The 21,029-nt window shown below is 43.8% G+C and overlaps 1 non-coding gene across 1 annotated transcript; it reads right to left on the bottom strand.

Annotated features, from left to right (window-relative positions):
• Positions 1 to 19,032: 19,032 nt before the first annotated feature.
• On the bottom strand, positions 19,033 to 19,135 carry LOC115834887. Its single transcript, XR_004029886.1, has one exon. It is a non-coding gene; the product is annotated as a U6 spliceosomal RNA (small nuclear RNA).
• Positions 19,136 to 21,029: the final 1,894 nt, after the last annotated feature.

Below are 21,029 nucleotides of genomic sequence, written 5' to 3'. Positions count from 1 at the left end.
GAAGGAAGGGGGGAAGGGGGGGAGGGGAGGGGAGGAAGGAGAGTGGTGTATGAGACCAGAGGTAGCTGGGAGAGAAAGTTTGTGTGGGACCTTGCAGGGCTCTAGGAGGGCATAGGCTTTTACCCTGCGTTGGACACGGAGCACACCAGAGAATTGTGAGCATAGGCATGACGTGTTTTAAAAGCCTCCTCTACTGATGAATATAGTAATTACCTCGATTTAATCATTCCGCAATGTCTACATATATTAAAACATCACATTATACCCCACAAATAGACACAATTATTTGTCAATAAAAATAAAATGAAAGCATCCTCTAGCTGCTTGGTTGAAAATAGACTGGGACATCAGGATGAACATCAGGGGGCCAATTAAATGGCTACTGCAATTATCCAGGCAGGAGGTGATGGTGGCTCTGGCCTTGTGGTATTAACAGTGGAAGCGGTGAGAAGGGGTCAGTACCTGGTTACATTTTGATGGTAGAGCCCACAGGATCTGCTGATGGATTGGATGTGGTACAGAAGAGGAAGACAGAAGTCAGTGATGTTTCCAAGGACTGTTTCCTGAGCAACTAGAGTAATAGAGTTAATTTTTACTGAAATGGGAGAAATTGCCCAAGAAGCTATTTAGAGAAGAGGTGAAATGGGAGTTTGGGTTTGCATATTATTAAGTTTGAGATGCTTATGACAGATCTAACTTGAGAACTTGAGGGAAGCATTGGGTTAGTCTGCAGCCCATGGGAGAGTCCAGCCTAGGAATACGAAGGTGGGCTTAGATGGCATTTCATATCACAAGACCAGACAGATGAACTGAGCGTTAAGTGAGGTTGGAAGACAAGTCCCAGCACTGAGCTCTGGGGCATGCTGATGTCTAGAAAATGCGGAGGAATCATAAAAAAAAAGAGATCAAGGTACAACTAGTGAGGCAGAAGGAAAACCAGAATACACTGTTACTCTGAGAGCCAAGCAAAGCAGTGCTCCAAAAAAGGGACAATCAACTACGTCAAGTGCCGTGGATAGGCCAAATAAGATGAGGCCTGACAAATTTCCGTTGGGATATTACAGCAGCCTTAATAAGAGCTGTTCAGATGAGTGATTATCCGGGGAACCCACCCCCGATAATTCAGCGTTATTTCACGTAGGTTCTTTTCTGTTTCCCTAAGTGTCGGCCAGTCTGAGAAATAAAGGGAAAGAGTACAAAAGAGAGAAATTTTAAAGCTGGGTGTTTGGGGGAGACATCACATGTCGGCAGGTTCCGTGATGCCCCCTGAGCTGTAAACCCAGCAAGTTTTTATTAGCAATTGTCAAAGGGGAGAGAGTGTACGAATAGGGTGTGGGTCACAGAGATCACATGCTTCAAGGGCGACAAAAGATCACAAGGCAGGAGGTCAGGGTGAAACTGGAATCACTAATGAACTTCCATGTCCCACTGTGCACGCATTGTCAGGGTTCAAGTGTAGAGAACTGGTCTGACTAGAATTCGCCAGGATGGAATTTCCTAATTCTAGCAAGCCTGGGGGCGCTGCAAGAGACTAGGGCATGTTTCATCCCTATCTACATCTGCATAAGGCAGACATTCCTAGGGCGGCCATTTTAGAGTCCCCCCCGGGAATGCATTCTTTTCTCAGGGCTGTTAATTATTAATATTCCTTACTGGGGAAAGAATTAAGCGATATTTCTCTTACCTGTTTTCAGTAATAACAGAAATATGGCTCTGTCCTGCCCAGCCCACAGGCAGCCAGACTTTAAGGTCATCTCCCTTGTTCCTGAACATTGCTGTCATCCTGTTCTTTTTTCAAGGTGCCCACATTTCATATTGTTTAAACAATTTGTGCAGTTAACGCAATCATCACAGGGTCCTGAGGTGACATACATCCTCAGCTTACGAAGATGATGGGATTAAGAGACTAAACACAGGCACAGGAAATCACAAGAGTATTGATTAGGGAAGTGATAAATGTCCATGAAATCTTCACAATTTATGTTCAGAGATTGCAGTAAAGACAGGCGTAAGAAATTATAAAAGTATTAATTTGGGGAACTAATGAATGTCCATGAAATCTTCACAATTTATGTTCTTCTGCCATGGCTTCAGCTGGTCCCTCTGTTCGGTGTCCCTGACTTCCCGCAACAAGTGATTAGAAGACAAGATTGATTAGGGCATGGCAGGCAATAACGATATTTATGTATTTAATTCCATGAAGGATGTTGTATTGTTATTACTGTTTTACAGCTGAGAGAACTGAGGCACATGGAGGGTTGAACTCAGCTGGGACTGGAAGCCAGATAGTCTGGCTTTAGCTGGCATGCCCATCAAGACACTATGTGCTTTGAACCTGAACACTCTCAGACTCGCCAGTGGTAGTGGAGAGAAGGCCCTGGCATCTTAGGACAACTATAGATAGTTAGAGGGAACAAGGGAAGGAGAGAGAATGTGGCTCCCCCATTCGTCCTTCTGTAGAGGGATGCTGGTTAAGAAAGCCACAGGAGCCAGAGATGAAACATACGCTTGGCTTTCTCCATAGCATTTCATAATTCTAGACATTAATTCAGAATCTTTGTAATATGCTGAATGTTCTTCCAAAAAGGCATGGCATTAAATTCTCATTGACAATGATGATGCCAGTGAGTCACGTTTGGCACTTACGTGGAAACATCTTGTGAACTCTGTGCTCATAAAATTTATCCCTGACCTTGTTGCAGTCTCTGTGTGATGAGTAGCAGCACACTCACATTTTGGGTTTTGTTTTTGTTTGCTTAATGAACTTGCTTGGAAGTTGTGTTTCAATATACTTGAACAGAATTTCAAATTGTGACCTGTTTTGGAGGAGAGAATGGAGAGGGCTGGTCACCCAACGGCAGGCCGGCTGGACTGGAAGTTTGGCACATCACAATGACCTTGCAGTCTTTCCTGGGGCAGGGCAGAGCGAGAGGGGGCCAAGGGAAATCTTCCCCTCTTTTGCCTTTTGCTACCACTTCATAGCTTCCTTCCCTCTAACCTGAAAGGGTGCTCCCTGGCAGCTACTCTCTAAACTCTTACCAGATAACCTTGAGTTCCCATTCACTTGGGGTTGGTGTGTAACAGGAGGAATCTGGATTCTCATCCATATGTTAAGACAATTAGGTAGCTAATGGGGAAAGTGGTAGGGGGTGTTAAGAGTCAGCGGGAGGAGCCCCAAAGATGAGCTTCCCTAGTTCACAATTTCTTTCCAGGCTGGTCTTTCCAGACAGGCAGATGGCAGGGCTGGACTCCTGACTGAAGTCTACAGTGACTGCAGTGACCCCCCTTCTCAGAGGGGGAGGCACCTCCTGCCAGAGCCCCAAAGAGCTCTTGTTCTTCTGCTCCTTTGGAAGGCTTTTCCATCTGGCCTCGCTGGGAGCCAGGGCAAGGCAGGACTGCCCAGCATACAAGTGGTTACTTGTACTTTCCAGGCTTGAGAGAGAGGAATCAGCTGGACAGAAGACCTAGGTCCCCAGCTCTAGTGAGCTGACATCCTGGAATCAGCCAGCTCTCTTTGGTGTTGAACTTTCAGTCTGGTCATTTTGAGCAATTTAAAAAAGGTCTCATAATGGTGGATACATGTCATATGTCCAAATCTATAGAATGTACAACACCGGCCAGGTGTAGTGGCTCACGCCAGTTATCTCAGCACTTTGGGAGGCCGAGGTGGGCGGATCCAGATCACTTGAGGTCAGGAGTAGAGACCACCCTGGCCAGCAGGGCGAAACCCCATCTCTACTACAAACACAAAAATTAACTGGCGTTGTGGCAGGCACCTGTAATCCCAGCTACTTGGGAGGCTGAGGCAAGAGAATCACTTGAACCCAGGAGGCGGAGGTTGCAGTGAGCTGAGATCACATCACTGCACCTCCAGCCTGGGCAACAGAGTGAGACTCTGTCTCAAAAAAAAAGAATGTACAACACCAGCAGTGAACCCTAATGAGCACTCTGGACTGCATGTGATAATGATGTCAATATAGGTTCATTGATTTTAACAAATGTGCCACCCTGGTGGGAGATGTTGATAATCCAGGAAGTTGTGGGATTAGGAGGTGAGGGTATATGGTATCTGTGTACCTTATGCTCAATTTTCCTGTGAATCTGAAACTACTCTAGTGTAGGTGTGGTAGCTCATGCCTGTAATCCCAACACTTTGGAAGGCCAAAGTAGAAAGATTGCTTGAGGCTGGGAGTTTGAGACCAGTCTGAGCAACATAGCAAGACCCCATCTCTACAAAAAATAAAAAACAAATAAGCCAGGCATGATGGCATGTGCCTGTAGTTCCAGCTACTTGGGAGGCTGAGGAAGAAAGCTCTATTGAGCCTAAAAGTTCAAGGTTATGGTGAACCATAATCATGCCCCTGCACTCCGACCTGGGTGACAGAGCAAGACCCCATCTCTATTAAATAAATGAATGAATAAATAAATAAAAGTACGCTAAAACTAAATTCTGTTTTAAAAAGGATCTCCCGGTGGTTATACAAATGTTCTCTGTATAACTGTATGTTCAACTTTAATAATTTTTCTCTGTGTGGATTATACACACACATATATGCTTAAAGTATCTCTCCTTTCTTCCTCTATCTCCTTCAAAAGAAAACTTTTCTGAAAGGGGCCATAATTTTCAAAATTAATGATTCAAATCTGAGTACACAGATCATTTTTGCAGGGTTCAAAGTCAGTTTAAAGCCAGAACTTCATTGTAGCCAGCAGAACTCTTCTACCAAGGTTTCTCTTCCCTGTCCTTACCTGCAAACCCAAGCATATTCATTGTCACAAGCAGGGTCCTCTACAGGGGCATCCCAAACCAGTGCACTGTAATGCCTAGCACACAGGACGAGTCAATGATTCTGTTAAGCCCATCATCATGACACTCTGTTGACAAAGAACAAAGCCGAGGCTTGGAGAAGTAGCATGACTGGCTTTCTCTCACACAGGTGTTTTTAGGAAAAACCAGTTCTCCTCATTCTGAGAAATTTACTCTTGCTACCATGCCCCCAAATAAATACCTGACTGTTTCCTATGTAGAAGTGATGAATTCATGGAAGGGGGAAAAGTTCAAGCCACCAACATCAAAGGGATGAGAGTTGACATGTAAATCCAGGGAATCTTATAGGACTGAAAACATTTGAAGATCTAATTTCTGAGGGTAAAGAGAAATGAAGAGCTTGTTTAGACTGTGAAGAAAATGTGAATCTAATCATATCTGAAGCAAGCGGCATTGGGAGCTGAAATGGCAGAAGGCCAGGGGAAGCTCCACTGCCTTCGCTGATGAACTGATGCTGTGAGAGAAACCTGCTGCAGGTATGGAATAGGTTCCAGCTATTTAGAATTCCTTGGTTATTTCTTCTAAAATATACTGGTTCTGTGGTGGATTATAAATATTTGAACCTAATATCTTAAAGATTTATTGCTTATGACATACCCAGTGTATTTTAGATACTCAAGATTTTGTTGAATGAATGAAGATGACTTGTGCTAAACTAATACATCAATGATACATTTAAGTTAAAAAAATTTGGCCAGGTGTGGTGGCTTATGCCTGTAATCCCAGCACTTTGGGAGGCCAAAGTGGGTGGATCATGAGGTCAGGAGATCGAGACCATCCTGGCTAACATGGTGAAACCCCGTCTCTACTAAAAATACAAAAAATTAGCTGGGCATGGTGGTGGGCACCTGTAGTCCCAGCTACTCGGGAGGCTGAGGCAGGAGAATGGCGTGAACCCGGGAGGCGGAGCTTGCAGTGAGCCAAGATTGTGCCACTGCACTCCAGCCTGGGTAAAAGAACAAGACTCTGTCCCCCCCCAAAAAAAAAAGAAAAAAAAATTAGCTGATGTATTAAGCTAAAATTAAGAAGTTAAATGCAACAGAAATTAATTTCTAGCCATTTATTCTATTCCTAGGAAATCAATAGGGACAAGATGAAGAACACTTGTTTCAATAGCAGTTCAAATGAAAAAGACTGGAGAGCTTCAGCTTACAAAGTCAGTGCCAGGTATATGAAGCACATACTACAGAAATGGTACAATTTCAGTCTGTTTTAATAGAAGAAGAGTTTCTAGATAAAGGCTGGACATCATTACCTTGTGCTTTTAAGTGAGTGCACCTTACCTGGAGAACTGGAGTTGATAATTAGGTGTCACATCTTAAGAGCAACACTAGTAAACTAGGCCATGTTCGTGGATAGACAGAAGGTTAAAGGTCTAAGTGCCGTAACATATCATGGCTTGAAAGAACCCAGTATGTTTAGCTAGAAGGGATAACTGATTGTGACACGGAGAGTGATTAAGTGACACCTTGAATAGCATCAGAATTTTATGACTATGAAGCAATATCCATAATATACCACCAGAAGAGCTGGAAAAGTAAAAGGTTTTTACAGAGTTTCATCTGCAGCATGAAACTCCCTGCTCTCATCACCTAACAGGACTTAAGGTTTAAATAAAAATGTTCTACAAACCACTGTTCTCCATAAACAAGGAACCAAGTTATTCTTACCCATAAATAAAGGTTATACACATGTTACTAACCCAAATAACAATGGTCTTGGCAAAAATGTTAGATAATTCCACCAGGATTTTTTTTCTATTGCTTTGAATCATTAATAATTTGAATCATTAATAAGAATAATTTTTTAATGAGAATAATAATTTGAATCATTAATAAGAATTTTAATGGCAGTGAAAGCAATAAATAGAGAAATAAATGTTCCTTTCCTTTGGACAATGATTTATTAATATTCATTCACAGTACAGCTTATTCTCTTTGGGTATGAGTTTTTAATCACTTAGGAATTTTCCAAACCATACTTCATTCAACTTGTGTATTTCTACCTATTTTTTATTTCCTTTGTTCTATGAATTCCCTTAACGTGCTAGGATACTGACACTATGAAGAAAATGAGATTAATATTGCAGCCACAAAAAAATGAAGTTAGTATTTCTTTTTGTGGACTCTCAGATTCTTCTTTTTTTTTTTTTTATTTTAGAGACGGGGTCTTTCTCTGTTGCCCAGGCTACAGTGCCATGGCACAATCATGGCTCACTGCAGTCTCCAACTCCTGAGCTCAAGCCATCCTCCTGCCTCAGCCTCCCAAAGTGTTGAGATTACAGGTCTGAGCCACCACCCCCAGCCTAGATGTTTTCTTACTATTTTTTTAACCATCTGCAGTTGTATTTTCTTTCTAAGCATCTTTGTTTTACCCCTTTCAATGGACACTTTTTTTGTCATTAGGGGAGAAAATTGAAGAAAAATTGAAGTTGATTAATTCTGTTGTTTACTAGTCATGTAACCTTGGACACACTACTTAACCCTATTTCATAGGATTCAATTTTCTCATGTATAAAATCCTTCCTTTGTCTAAGTTTATGTAGTTGTGACTGTATCATCTTAGTCCCCTTAACAGTTCTCTTTCTCTCCATGAATTCAAGTGAAGGCAGTTACCCTTCCCTTCCTACTTCCCTCCCTCCCTCCCTTCCTTCGTTTCTCTCTCACTTCCTACCTTCCTTCCCTTGCATCTTTCTTTAAAAATCTCTCCTGACTCACTCACTTTCATATCCTAGATGGCCAACCTTGCACTTCAGATTGTATTCTTGGTCCTACCTCACCACTGGAACTCAAAATCTTGGGTAATCTTGTGGTTCCTGGACATCCTTGGCCAAGAACTTGGGTGTGAGTACTCTGTACTTTCTACCCCTACAACCTCAGGCCATCCCTACTCACTCCCATTCTGGCCTTTTCCTACGCAGGCTGAACAAGAACAAGGAAGGTCAGAGAGTGACATTCAACCTGCAATAATGCCAGCAAGAGCACTTTAAGAACCTTAAAGCCTCTCATTAGCTCTGTCATTACAAACTAGTCTCCATCCTAAGATGTGACATATTTTAAGACAGCATAAATTTTAAAAACGTCTTTGGAGGAAAAATAATAAATGTGAACTTAGATTTATAGGGCATTGAATTTCAGAAACATCAAAATGTTCTCTTTAAAGAAAATTGTGCCTTAGAACTGGGGAAATGCAGTTACCTGTTAACATTCTGCTACCCACCCACCTGCCTGATGCTTCCTTGTGCACCCGGTGACAGAAAAGGCTGGTTTGCTCGGCGACATCAGGAGATAGCCTTGTGTTTCTCCATCATGACCTCTCGAGAGCTGATTGAGCTGTCCCTTCACTACAGCTTGGTGACATCTTGGGCAGATCTTAAAGAGGTCTGGTCAACTTTCAGATATTAGCAAGTCCAGTATAATCCAAACCAAAGCTTCACTCTCTCATCCAATAGAGGTTTTCCCCTTCTCTCCCCACGCCACATTTCCGGCCTCTAACCTACTCTCTGCTGATCCTGGTTTGGTCCAGGGACCGGTGGTTCAGCCCACTGTGGTTTGCTCTGAGCTGTGTAATGCTTTCTCTCATTGCCTATGTACACGTATTGGAAATTTCCCATGGGACCCTTTTGTGGATTCTTTAGGGACACCTCCCTACCTCCTGACAAACAACTGTCTCAGATCCATGTGGCTGTGCATAAGGACACCATCCTCAACAGGGGCCATGGGCTTTTAGATTATTTCTTAGGGCGCCCCTCAGCTCTCCCTGCCTGCAGTGTGCTTCCAGGCTCCTTCCCCTCAGGCAGGCATCCCGCTTGGCTCTGGTCTTTTTCAAACTGGGGGATTGCAGGGCACTCCCATGGCTGCGCCCGCTCTTCTCTCCCTGCCTAGTGGGGGCTTCATTCAGCTGTCTGCCCTTGGGCTGCTTCAGGCCTTAGTTTCAGGACCCTCAAACCCAAGGGCCACGTTTCAAGCTCTCCCAGGGACCCTCTTGTGCCCTGTGCAGCCACAGCCTGGGGGGAGGCTCAGCCCACACTTGGCCAGTGAGTGAGTGCCAGCTTCCCCTTCCGGAAAACAACCCCCATCTGGTGGTTCTCCAAGGCCCTTGTTCACTTACCTTTAGTGGGGTTGGAGGCAGGGAGGAGGAGAAAGGCAACACTGCTCTCTCTAGTTCTATACATTCTCTTCAAAGACATCTTTCCTCTCTTCCAAGAGCCACTAGCCTCGTCAGAGGCATAGGTGTTTGCTGGACCCACGTGTTCTAGACGCTTGTGTTCCACTCTGTGTAGATTTAAGCTGGCCGTGGCTGACTCTTCTCTTCAGAATATGGAGGGCACTTATCATCTATGAACCTCAGTTTGGAGGCTTTGGCAAAAATAAGACACAGGAGGAGTCTCGTTCCACCAGACCCACTTGTTCAACTCCACAAACTCAAAGCGTGGGCCACACGCCAGGCATGGAGCCAAATGCTGGGATTACAGAGATGAGCAAAGCATAAGCCATGCTCTCAGAGGCTCAGAGACCTGGTAGAGATCAGAATGGACCAATGCACAGAAAAGCAGTGAGGCAATAGTTAAGGGCAGTCTCTGAGGCCTGAGGTCCCCGGTTTGAATTCTGGCTTAGCCTCTTCCCAGCTGCCCAACTTTGGACAAGATACTTTAATTCTCTGTGCCTCCATTTCTTTTTTTCTTTTTTTTTTTTGAGACAGAGTCTTGCTCTGTCACCCAGGCTGGAGTGCAATGGTGCGATCTTAGCTCACTGCAACCTCCGCTTTCCGGGTTCAAGTGATTCTCCTGCCTCAGCCTCCCGAGTAGCTGGGATTACAGGCGCCTGCCACCTATGCCAAGCTAATTTTGATATATTTTTTAGTAGAGACGGGGTTTCACCATGTTGGGCAGGCTGGTCTCGAACTCCTGACCTCAGGTGATCCACCTTCCTCGGCCTCCCAACGTGCTGGGATTACAGATGTGAGCTACTGTGCCCAGCCTGCACCTCCATTTCTTCACCTGTAAAATAAGGATAATAATATCATCACGGTACTGTGATGATCAAAAAAGTTCAAATGGAAGGCTCAAGACAGAGCCCGGCACAGAGCGGAGTTATTTCATTGAACGCCAGCCACTGTGCCGTCTGTCCTGTCTTGCAGGCTTCAGCTCTTCCTGGCCCTGGGCTTTCCTTCCACCTTCCTTCCAGGCTCCGGCTGCCCCTTCGCTTGTGTCTCTGGCTGTGCTCTGCTTTTTCTAGCTCATGCGCATGGGCTGAGAGCACCCAACTCAACAGCACATACAACCGCATGGCTTTTCCCGAAGACCTGCTCCTTTTCCTTTTTTATTAGAATATTTGTTGTAATTCTGCATTTATGAGTGCCTCATACCCCATCTTCCCTTTCGGTTTCTCCCTGTGGGTGCATTTGAAGTGCACCCTTCACCCTTTGATATCTCCTTTCTTAAAATACGAGATGCACATCTAATTATGCCTTCTGTTCCCTTCAAAGCACTTAGATTAGATTCACAGCAGCATCCCTTGTGTCACTTCCTCCCTCTCCCGAGAAATACATGTAAGAGTAAAATGAGCCAAAATTTAGCGTGATTACATTTTAGAAGCTCTCCATCCAAAAGTGACTTTTCAACACTATAGAGATTGTTTAGGAAACAGTCAATGTAATGGGATATTAAGATGATACTCTTCTGTGTTGAAAGGTGGGTGAGGCCCCCAAAGCTGAAAACTACCTCAAAGGGGATTCTAGATCATCTTTGTAGGGGTGGCCCAAAACTTGTTCTGGTCACCTCCTTCAATGGTGTAAAAGAGAAGAGTAGGAATTTAGGAGGAGGTTGAAGCAACCAGTGGCAAGGATTGGTTTGAAGAGCATTAGCAGAAGCTGGGCATTCCCACCACCTGCACCCCAGCCCCCGGCATGGAGGAAGGGGCGTGAGTATTTTCTCCTCACTCTAGGCGAAGCAAGAGAGGCCTCAGAGACCAGTCAAAAAGATTTACCTGTGTGGCTCAGAACTGGTGGATACAGAGACTGGTGTCTGCCTTCCAGTCGTAAAGCCCAAAGAGAAGATTGTGAGTGGAGCCTCCCTTGCCAGGGAGCAGAGAAGAGACAGGGTTTGAGAGATGAAGGCACCCCCACGGACAGAGGGGAGTGCCAGGGGCTGCACGTATTGGCAGGCGAGTGGGCAGATACTTTGCCTGTTTTATTTATTTATTTTAAAACATTTATTTATTTATTTTTTAGAGATGGGGTCTCACTCTGTCACCCAGGCTGGAGTACACTGGTGCAATCACAGCTCAGTGGAGCCTCCAACTCCTGGTTTCAAGTGATCCTCCCACCTCAGCCTCCCGAGTAGCTGAGACTACAGGTGCTCACTGCCATGCCTGGGTAATTTATAAATTTTTTTTTTGGAAACAGGGTCTTGCTACCATCCTGGCTAACATGGTGAAACCCCATCTCTACTAAAAATACAAAAAAATAAATTAGCTGGGTGTGGTGGCGGGCACCTGTAGTCCCAGCTACTCAGGAGGCTGAGGCAGGAGACTGGTGTGAACCAGGGAGGTGGAGCTTGCAGTGAGCTGGGATAGTGCCACTGCACTCCAGCCTGGGTGACTGAGCAAGACTCCATCTCAAAAATAAAAAAAAAAAAAAAAAGAAAAGAAACAGGGTCTCACTATATTGCCCAGGCTGGTCTCAAACTCCTGGGCTCAAGCGATCCTCCGCCTCGGCCTCTCAAAGTGCTGGGATTACAAGCACGAGCCACAGTGCCCAGCCATTGCCTGCTTTAGAATTGCAGGTTGGAGATTCCCATAATGTTTAGTGAGACGTCAAAGGAAGACTCCAACGAATGCAGAAGAGTGCTGCGCGGGAGAAAGAATTAGCCTAATACCAAACTCATGGTGACAACTAGGGGAGCTCTTTCTTGTGTCTTTCCTTTCTTCTTTCCACCCTTCTCCAGTTCTGGGGGAGCAGAATGAGGGAGGAGGGGTGGAAATAGTGATCTAGCCAACCACGATGCTACCCCACTCTTGGCTCCCAATCTTGTATCAGGTCCAACCTGGTGGGAAGAAAAGAGTTTAAATTGTATAACAAATTTCAATTTTGAATTAAACTGGACATTTTTATTATTTGAGAAATGAGGCTATTTGGTAATTCTGTAAGGACCTGCCTGGGATTTCATCCAGGAGGAAAGCAGAAGCATTCAACTTAACACACTAAAAAGTAATTGCTTTCTGCTTGTACTCTATTGAGTCCAACTCATTTAATGAAACAGTGACTCGGTAATAAGAAGGCAGAGCCCATGGCCTCTGTCTAGAGGGCCTGCAGACTCACAGGATGATTTGGTTGTGGTATTGCAAACACGATTTTCATATTAAGAAGTTCTTTTATAGTAGCAACCCACCCCCAGAGTGATGGCTTTTTAATTCTCTTTACTTTTAGTTTCAGCCCGATGCTTTGGTCATCCATCATTATGAGTAAAAGATGCTGTTGGGCCAAGGTAAATTCCTCTTGCCACACTCAGCAAAGGGCCAAGCACATGGACATGACAGACATAGGAGAAATTGCCACAAGGGTGAACTTAAGCTAAGAGGAAAGCTGAGCTATCCAAGGCTAGAGACGGGAGTCTACAGTGGGGAATACCCTGCCTATAAATTCAGCACTTCAAGATGGGAAGTCGGGGGTAAGCACAGAAGTAACTGTGTGAGCGACAGCTCAGGGGAGACCAGTAGGGGGTTCCTGTGGGATCTGAAAGGCTGGAGCAAGTCGAAGGGGGATAATGGGAGGAGAGAGAGGGTGGAAGTGGAGGCCGGTATAGACAGGAGGTCTGAAAATGTTCTAAGGGCTCTGCTGTAGGATTGTCAGACCTAGCAAACAAAAAAAGAAACACCCAGTCCTTTCTTTTACCTGGCCACCCTACTCTAGAGGGTTTTTTGGACCACAGGAGTGAGAAGCAGTATCTGTAGCATTTGCTGTTGTGGCCAGAGTCACCAAAAATTAAATAAAGAGAGTGAAACTGTGTGGAAATAGATCATTCTTCATACGAATCTGAAAGCTCAAACTTTAGCAATATTAAGATGGATCAACTGTTATTACGAGGAAAGAAAGTTATATTGAAGAAATGTCGTGTGCCTTGGTAACGTCAAGGACACTAGAAATATGTGTATGACTCGCTTTAATGAAATACGGCTTGGATAGAAATGACTGAGGGACATCCCACAACAATGTAAAAAGCCTATTAAAAAGTAAGCGCATCCCGTCTTTAATTTTGACTCATATAATAGGGTAAATTTATTCTTCATGCAACACATAATTTTAAACTTTTATTACACAAAGCTGACAATTCAATTTAAATTGTGAGAGTATGTTTGCTTGGCACAGTCAATTCTGGTGATATTTACTGTTTGCAGGATCTCCCAAAGGGCAGAACATCGTGAAAAATGTGTGCCAGTGATTTCAAACCACTTTCAGATCCTTGCTAGTAAGCAAGAGTCAGCCTCCCATCATCCAGAGGTTTTTGAAACACTGACAGACACAAGTCCTGATTTGGTGGCGGTATCAGAAGCATGATTTTCATATGAACAAAGCCATGTGCAAAAGAAAGTTCTTGCTGCCACCTCGAGGGTCCCCATCATGGGCACTTCCCAGCTTTAGACATGTGATGCCAGCACTAGACATGACTCTAGCCTATTTGAAGCCCTAAAGCGCTGGATGATTTAGCATAAAGCACCTTAGTTACTCCGCCTTCCCGCATACCACCCCTGGCTCAGATGAGCCGTCGGCATCCTGAGAAATCATGCTCTGTGTACTCTAGGATAACAGGTGACAGGACATCGATGAATAAATGAAGAAGCATTTCAGAATGCAAATGCACACTGCTGGAATGAAGGCAAGAATTGAAATGTATCGGGGGGATCTAAAGGGAAAACTCGAAGCCCAGAGGGATGAAGTCATTTGCTCAGGATCAACCCGACGGTACCAGAGAGGTGTTCCCGAAACCCAGACTGCAAACTTTAAATTTGTATTCAGTACACTCTTCACACCCAGCTTCAAAGTCCAGGTTTTTTGTTTTTTAGCTGGGTTTTCTTAAACTGAAATGCATCTTTTATTTGTGTTGTCTCAATGCCTTAAATTATAACTTTTCCTGCATGGAAAACAAAAGTGATTTCTCTAGAAGTTTCTCTCGTCAGGAGTCCAAAACTGTTCCCGTTCATAATCCCAAAGGCGTCATTTTGGGGGCTGAGGTAGGTCGCGGCGCTGATTTGCTTTCTCTCTCAGTGCCTCACTTTGGCCGTCTCATGTGCCTGGAGCACTTTCTTTTTAGGATTGCGAACGTCCTAAAAGCACAGCGGCAGCTTGCGAGGTCAAATAGCCAATCTCTTGCTCTCCATTTGCGCTCCGAAGTGCTCTTCTGAGGAGCGGAACAAGCCCTTCTCCTCCCTCCTGCCTGGGCTCACTGAGAGGGAGCACGAAGCATCAGCAAAGTGAGCAGGGCCAGGGCCAGGAGAGCTGGGAGCCCACTGAGCACACCACACATGAAGCCAAGAGAGGAAGAGCCATCTCTTCCAACAGAAGACTAAGAGCCATCTCTTCCAGGACAACTAAGGACGGATTTGCCTTTTTGAAAATTTGAGGTTGGACTTGCAATAAAAAATAAGAGAATTTGTTATTGAATTGGGAACTTATGTATGGGAAGGAAAAAAGGAGCCCCCGACCTCAAGACTGCACACAGTGAGCTTGGCTCTCCAGAAAGGAGAGCTCTAAGTGGGCAAAGGTAACCGCTCGCCTGCACTGCTCACAGGCTCCCACCCAGACCTCCCTACCACACTTTCGGGAGTAAGTCACTCATTCATACTGCAGCATGCAATTCCTTTACTTTCCTTTCCTTTCCTTCCCTCCCCTCCCTCCCTCTCTTTCTTTTTCTTTTTTTCTTTCTTTCTTTCTTTCTTTCTTTCTTTCTTTCTTTCTTTCTTTCTCTTTCTTTCTTTCTTTCTTTCTTTCTTTCTTTCTTTCTTTCTTTCTTTCTTTCTTTTTCTCTTTCTTTCCCTTCCTTCCTTCCTTCCTGCCTTCCTTCCTTCCTTCCTTCCTTATTTTTACAGTCAGTTTAAATTGTGTATTCTTTTAGAAAATATAATACAAAAATATGAGAAAAATACAGGGAAAAGGAGTACAGCAAAAATTATCTTCCTTCCATCCCTGTCTTCTTACAAAAGTTCCCTTTGGTAGAGCTAACCACTGCTACCAGTTTCTACAGTATCTTTCCAGAGATACTACAGGTGAAAGTGTCTATTTATCTATGTCCTCCATAAATGCAAGCATATGTGCACCTTCTGCACCTTGCTGTTTAAAAAACACTCTTTTTAAAACACTACCCACTTAAAATACTTTAATAGGTCCTGGTTCTCTGCAAAATAAAGCCCAAACTTTTCCTGGTATGAGACATCCTTTATAACTCCCCAAATGAGTATCTCCTTCCAGTTCAGTGACCCCCTCCTTCCTTCCAGCTTCTTCCTCTCCCTCCCACCCCACCCCAGGTTTCAACAGCATAGAGCTCCAGGCCTGGGAGCCTCACTCCTGTTGGTCCTTTGGTCTGGAGACTCTTGCTTTTTCTCCTCTCCTTGTCAAAATTATTCTCATCATTTCAGACCCAGCACATCTGTTGCTTCTGCTGTGAAGGTGTCTCCAAATTTCTCAGTCATATTGACCATTTCCTCTAAGTACCCTTCTTAGCAAGTTCTGTATTCCTCAATGGGTGCTTTACTTATTTTCTGAACACTCTTGAAATACCATGTTGGACAAGGGAGACCATAAGAAACAACACGGTCTCTGCCCTCAGGGAACTTAAGGTCTAGCAGGGAAAAGTCAACAAGCCATGGCAGTAGTTGAGTGATCATTGCTGGTGCTGGGAACACAGGAAAGAGGATGCACATGCAGACTCGGAAGGCCAGCTGGAGAAGTTCTTGGCGGAGGCGGAACACAAGCTGCTAGCTGAGATCTAGAAGGGACTCGCAATAAAAAATAAGAGAATCTGCCATTTAATTGGGAACTTGTGTAGGGGAAAGGGGGAAAGGAGCCCCCAAGCTCAAGGGTGCAAACAGTGGGCTTGGCTGTCCGGGAAGGAGAGCTCTAAGTGGGCAAAGGTAACCACTCACCTGCACTGCTCATGCGATCCTAGCCAGACCTCCCTAGCAGACTTTAGGGAGTAAGTCACTCATTCACACTGCAGCATGCAATTTCTTTATTTCTTTCCTTCCTTCCTTTCTTTCATTCCTCATTTTTACACTTTATAATCGGTTAGATTTTTACAGTTTCTAATCAGCTAGAGCCACATGAAGAGTTATGCAAAATGGAAAAGGTCAAAATGTTCCCAGGTGGCCATGCTACACAAAGAGAAAAGCATATGCAAAAGTTGATAGAGCACCAGAATTCATGAGACCTTAGAGATGAATCAATATGGCACGAGGCTAGAGCTTTGCCAGGGTAGAGTCATCAGAGAAAGTCTTCTGTAAATTACAAAGTGGTCTTCAAATGACAAGTGTGGAGGTAAATGACTCAAAACTTTGACAACTGGAGATTTGTAATCTTTAACCTCCAAGTTGCTGCAGTCTCTAAAGATTTAAGAGGATTTGGGGAAGGCCAAGGGATGTCACTCAACATAACTGCTTTTGAGTATTAAAGCCATGGATTTTGACAAGCACTGCCAGGGAATGTCTGAGGGTTTGCATTTTAGTGAATTACTCTGTAAATCAAGATATATATTAATAATACTAAGAGTGGTAGTAATTAACCTATACTGAGCTCTTACCCAACTTCCAGCACTATTTTTAGGACTTTGCATGTCAGAATCTATTTAATCCCAACTACTTACAGGGTGAGTATGCCATTCCACTTTCTAGATGAGGAAACCAGGTACTGAGAAGTTAAGAGGCTTTCTCAGTGTCACAGAACTTGCTTGTGGTGCAGTGAGGATTGAAATCCCAGTGGTCTGGTTTGGAGCCCGTGTTCCTAACCACAAGGCTCCACTGCCTCTCCCTAGCTTCGGTGGGCAGTGTTTGGGCGAGCACACTGCCCGGCCTGGAAACCCAACATTTGCTGTTCCGGAGAAGCATTCTGCAAATCCAGGGCAGATGGTCAGTAGGTGGAGTCTGCTTAACCCACTCTTGGCATCTCAAGGCGGTCACTGACTGGAGATAACAATTCGCGGAGTTTAATTAACAGCACGCTGCAGGAATGCCAAGAACAATGGGAAATCCATGAGTGGATGTCTTGGGGTTGAAAATCAGAATTGGAGGGCCTTCTCTGCCAGCTTTCAAGCTGCTGTGGATTGCAACAGGCAGAGCTGCACTTGCTTGGTTTAAGCAGGAGAAGAGTTTAGATTAATTACACAGATGCATGACTTTGCTCAGAAAAAGCCAGTGGATGGTTTGATGTAGTGACTTCTGCAACCATAAAATTGGGAGATACATGGTTATCTCTGTGCTAAATGGGGCCCTGAAGAGATTAGCCTCACATACAAAGTGAAAATTATATGAATGAATTTCACCAGATGGGGAAAACTCCTCGTCATACTTGCAAATAGCAATTTCATGCCAAGGATGGTGGCTTCAAATGTGAAACTATGGAAAAGTTTTCTTGAGAGAGTGTCATGGGGCTGTGAGAGAAGTACTGGTTTTGAACATGCAGAAGATTAAAATTTGAGGTCAATGCCTTAAAAAGATCCCTGAATACCTAAAGCTTTAAGGGGGGAGCGGTGGGGGTTCTATTTATTTTATGGTCAAGATGCAGTTTTAAAGTGAACGCTTTTCATGCTGCCAACCCAACTGTAGACTTTATCACCCACCCCTTCCAGGGGAGGGAGAGAGTAAGGCCAGGTGTGGAGTGCAGGCTGTCTTGTCCTTGGGACCAGCACACATTAGCAGCTCACTAGCCTTTCTCTCTGGTACTAGGAATGAGCTTCATTTCTGCAATCTGCATGGCAACCACTGTAGGAAGGTGACTGTGCAGAAACTGAAAAAGCACAGTATTTGAGTATAGAGAAATGTGTTCAAGTTACAGCTCTGCTACTGACTAGTGATAAGGCGTTGGGTGAGTCAATATCTCTGAGCCTCACTTGGTCATTTGTGAATAGGCTTATAATCCCATCCCTGAGAGATGGTTTGAGGATAGAGACAGTGGTATACCAGGGCACCTGGAAGCTACAAAGCAACATGAAATGCTGGTTAATGGAGTTAGCAGAATTTTAAGGCATCGTTTACTTACCTGATATTTGTCTCCGATCTTCAGCATCTCAAATATCACATTTGCTTTTTTGCTTGGTTTTACTATTTTATTATGCTAAAATATACATAACAGAACACTTTACCCCAATAGCCATTTTTTAAATCATATTTGTAAATTGTTTTTAACGGGCCTAGATTGTACACTTAAAAATGGATACAACTTACATGTAAGTGCTGAGTATTTTATTCAGAGTTTCAATAAAGACATTTCTTAGAATTGTTTTTTTTAAGGGTGCAGAAAAAATAATTTTGTAAAAATAGATTCAGGGTGTACGTGTGCAGGTTTGTTGCATGGATATATTGTGTAATGGTGAGATTTGGACTTCTAGTGTGCCCATCAGCTTGAATAATGAAGACTGTACCAAGTAGATCATTTTTCAACCTTCAGTTCCCTCCATCTTCCCCCTCCTTGGAGTCCCCAGTGTCTACTGTTTCCCTCCCTATGTCCATGTGTACCCATTGTACCCATTGTTTAGTCCCCACTTACAAGTGAGAACTTGCAGTATTTGATTTTCTGTTTCTGGGTTATTTCACTTAGGATAATGGCCTCCAGCCCCATCCATGTTGCTGCAAAAGACAGGAATATATATATATATATATTTATATTTACAGTTTGTTTGTTTGGTTTGTTTTTTTGCAACCGAGTCTCACTCTGTTGCCCAGGTTGGAGTGTAGTGGCATGGTCTCGGCTCACTCACTGCAACCTCCGACTCTGGGATTCAAGAGATTATCCTGCCTCAGCCTCTGAAATAGCTGGGACTACAGGCATATGCCACCACGCCTGGCTAATTTTTATATTTTTAATAGAGACAGGGTTTCACCATGTCGGCCAGGCTGGTCTCAAACTCCACCTCAAGTAATCCACCCACCTCAGCCTCCCAGAGTGCTAGGATTACACGCATGAGCCACTGTGCCCAGCTGATTTCATTTTTTTTTTTTTTAAATATAGCACGCTTCACGAATGTGCATGTCATCCTGGCACAGGGGCCATGCCAGTTTTCTCTGTATCATTCCAATTTTAGTATACGTGCTGCTGAAGCAAGAACTGGAACCATTCTGAAATGTACATCCAGGGGCATTAATTGCATTGACAATGTCATACAACCATTGCAATGGTCCCTCTCCAGTACTTTTTCATCATTCCAAATTAAGACTCTACCCATGAAACAATAACTCACCATCCCCCTGTTCCCCTCCCTCTGGTAACCTATGGTACACTTTCTGTCTCTAAGAATTTACCTGTGAGGTACCTCACATTGGTGGAGTGAAACAGTACATATTTGTCCTTTTATGTTAGGTTATTTCAAGTAATACAATGTTTTCAAGATTTATCCATGTTGTAGCAGATATCAGAAGTCTTTCTTCTTAAGGTGAGATAGTATTTTATTGCATACATATATACTCATTTTGTGTATCTAATCCGCTGATGAATATTTCGGTTGTTTCTATATATTGGCTATTGTGGATGATACTGCTATGAACATAGTGTACAAATATCTATTTGAGTTCTACTTTTATTATTATTAGTTTTTGAGACAGGATCTGGTTCTGTTGCCCAGGCTGGAGTGTAATAGTGCAATCTCTGCTCGCTGCAACCTCCATCTCCCAGGCTCAAACCATCTTCCCACCTCAGCCTCTAGAGTAGCTGCGACTACAGATGTGTACCACCACACCCAGCTAATTTTTTTTTGACAGAGTTTCACTCTGTTACCCAGGCTGGAGTGCAGTGACACAATCTTGGCTCACTGCAACCTCTGCTGCCAGGGTTCAAGTGATCCTCCTGCCTCAGCCTCCCAAAGTGCTGGGATTACAGGCGTGAGCCACTGCGCCTGTCCCATTTTTTTGTATTTTTGGTAGAAATGATGTTTTGCCATGTTGCCAAGGCTGGTCTCAAGCTCCTGAACTCAAGCGATCCTCCTGCCTCGGCCTCCCAAAGTGCTGGAATTACAGGTATGAGCCACTGCACCTGGCCTGAGTTGGGTATATCCCTAGAAGTGGAATGGCTGAATCACATGTTTATTGTTTATTGCTAGATTCTTTTTTTTTTTTTTAACTTTTTTGTTTCCATAGGTTTTTGGGGAACTGGTGGTATTTGGTTACATGAGTAAGTTCTTTAGTGGCGATGTGTGAGATTTTGGTGAACCCATCACCCGAGCAGTATATACTAAACCAATTTTGTAGTATTTTGTCCCTCACTCCCTTCCCGGCCTTTCTCCCCAAGTCCCCAAAGTCCACTGTGTCATTCTTATGCTTTGCATCCTCAGAGTTTAACTCCCACTTATGAGTGAGAGTACACAATGTTTGGTTTTCCATTCCTGAGGTACTTCACTTAGAATAATAGTCTCCAATTCCATTCAGGTTGCTGTGAATGCCATTAATTCATTCATTTTTGTGACTGAGTAGTGTGTGTGTGTGCATATCACAATTCCTTTACCCACTCATTGACTGATGGGCATTTGGGCTGGTTCCATATTGTTGTAATTGTGAATCGTGTTGCTATAAACATATATGTGCAAGTGTCTTTTTCGTACAATGACTTTTTTTCCTCTGGATAGATACCCAGTAGTGGGATTGCTGGATCAAATGGCAGTTCTACTTTTAGTTCTTTAAAAAATTTCCACGCTGTTTTCCACAGTGTTTGTACTTGTTTACATTCCCACCAGCAGTGTAGAAGTGTTCCCTTTTCACCGAATCCATGCCAACATCTATTATTTTTTTATTATGGCCATTCTTGAAGGAGTAAAGTGGTATCACATTGTGGCTTTGATTTGCATTTCCCTGGTCATTAGTGATGTCGAGCATTTTTTCATGTTTGTTGGCCATTTGTATATCTTCTTTTGAGAACTGTCTATTTATGTACTTAGCCCACTTTTTGGTGAGATTATTTTTTTTTCTTGCTGATTCGTTCGAGTTCATTGTAGATTCTGGATATTAGT

Source organism: Nomascus leucogenys, chromosome 4 (genome assembly GCF_006542625.1).
Source record: "Nomascus leucogenys isolate Asia chromosome 4, Asia_NLE_v1, whole genome shotgun sequence".
NCBI classification, from domain to species: Eukaryota; Metazoa; Chordata; class Mammalia; order Primates; family Hylobatidae; genus Nomascus; species Nomascus leucogenys.
Note: the sequence above shows the minus strand (reverse complement) of the source record. Positions and strands in the feature narration are given on the sequence as shown.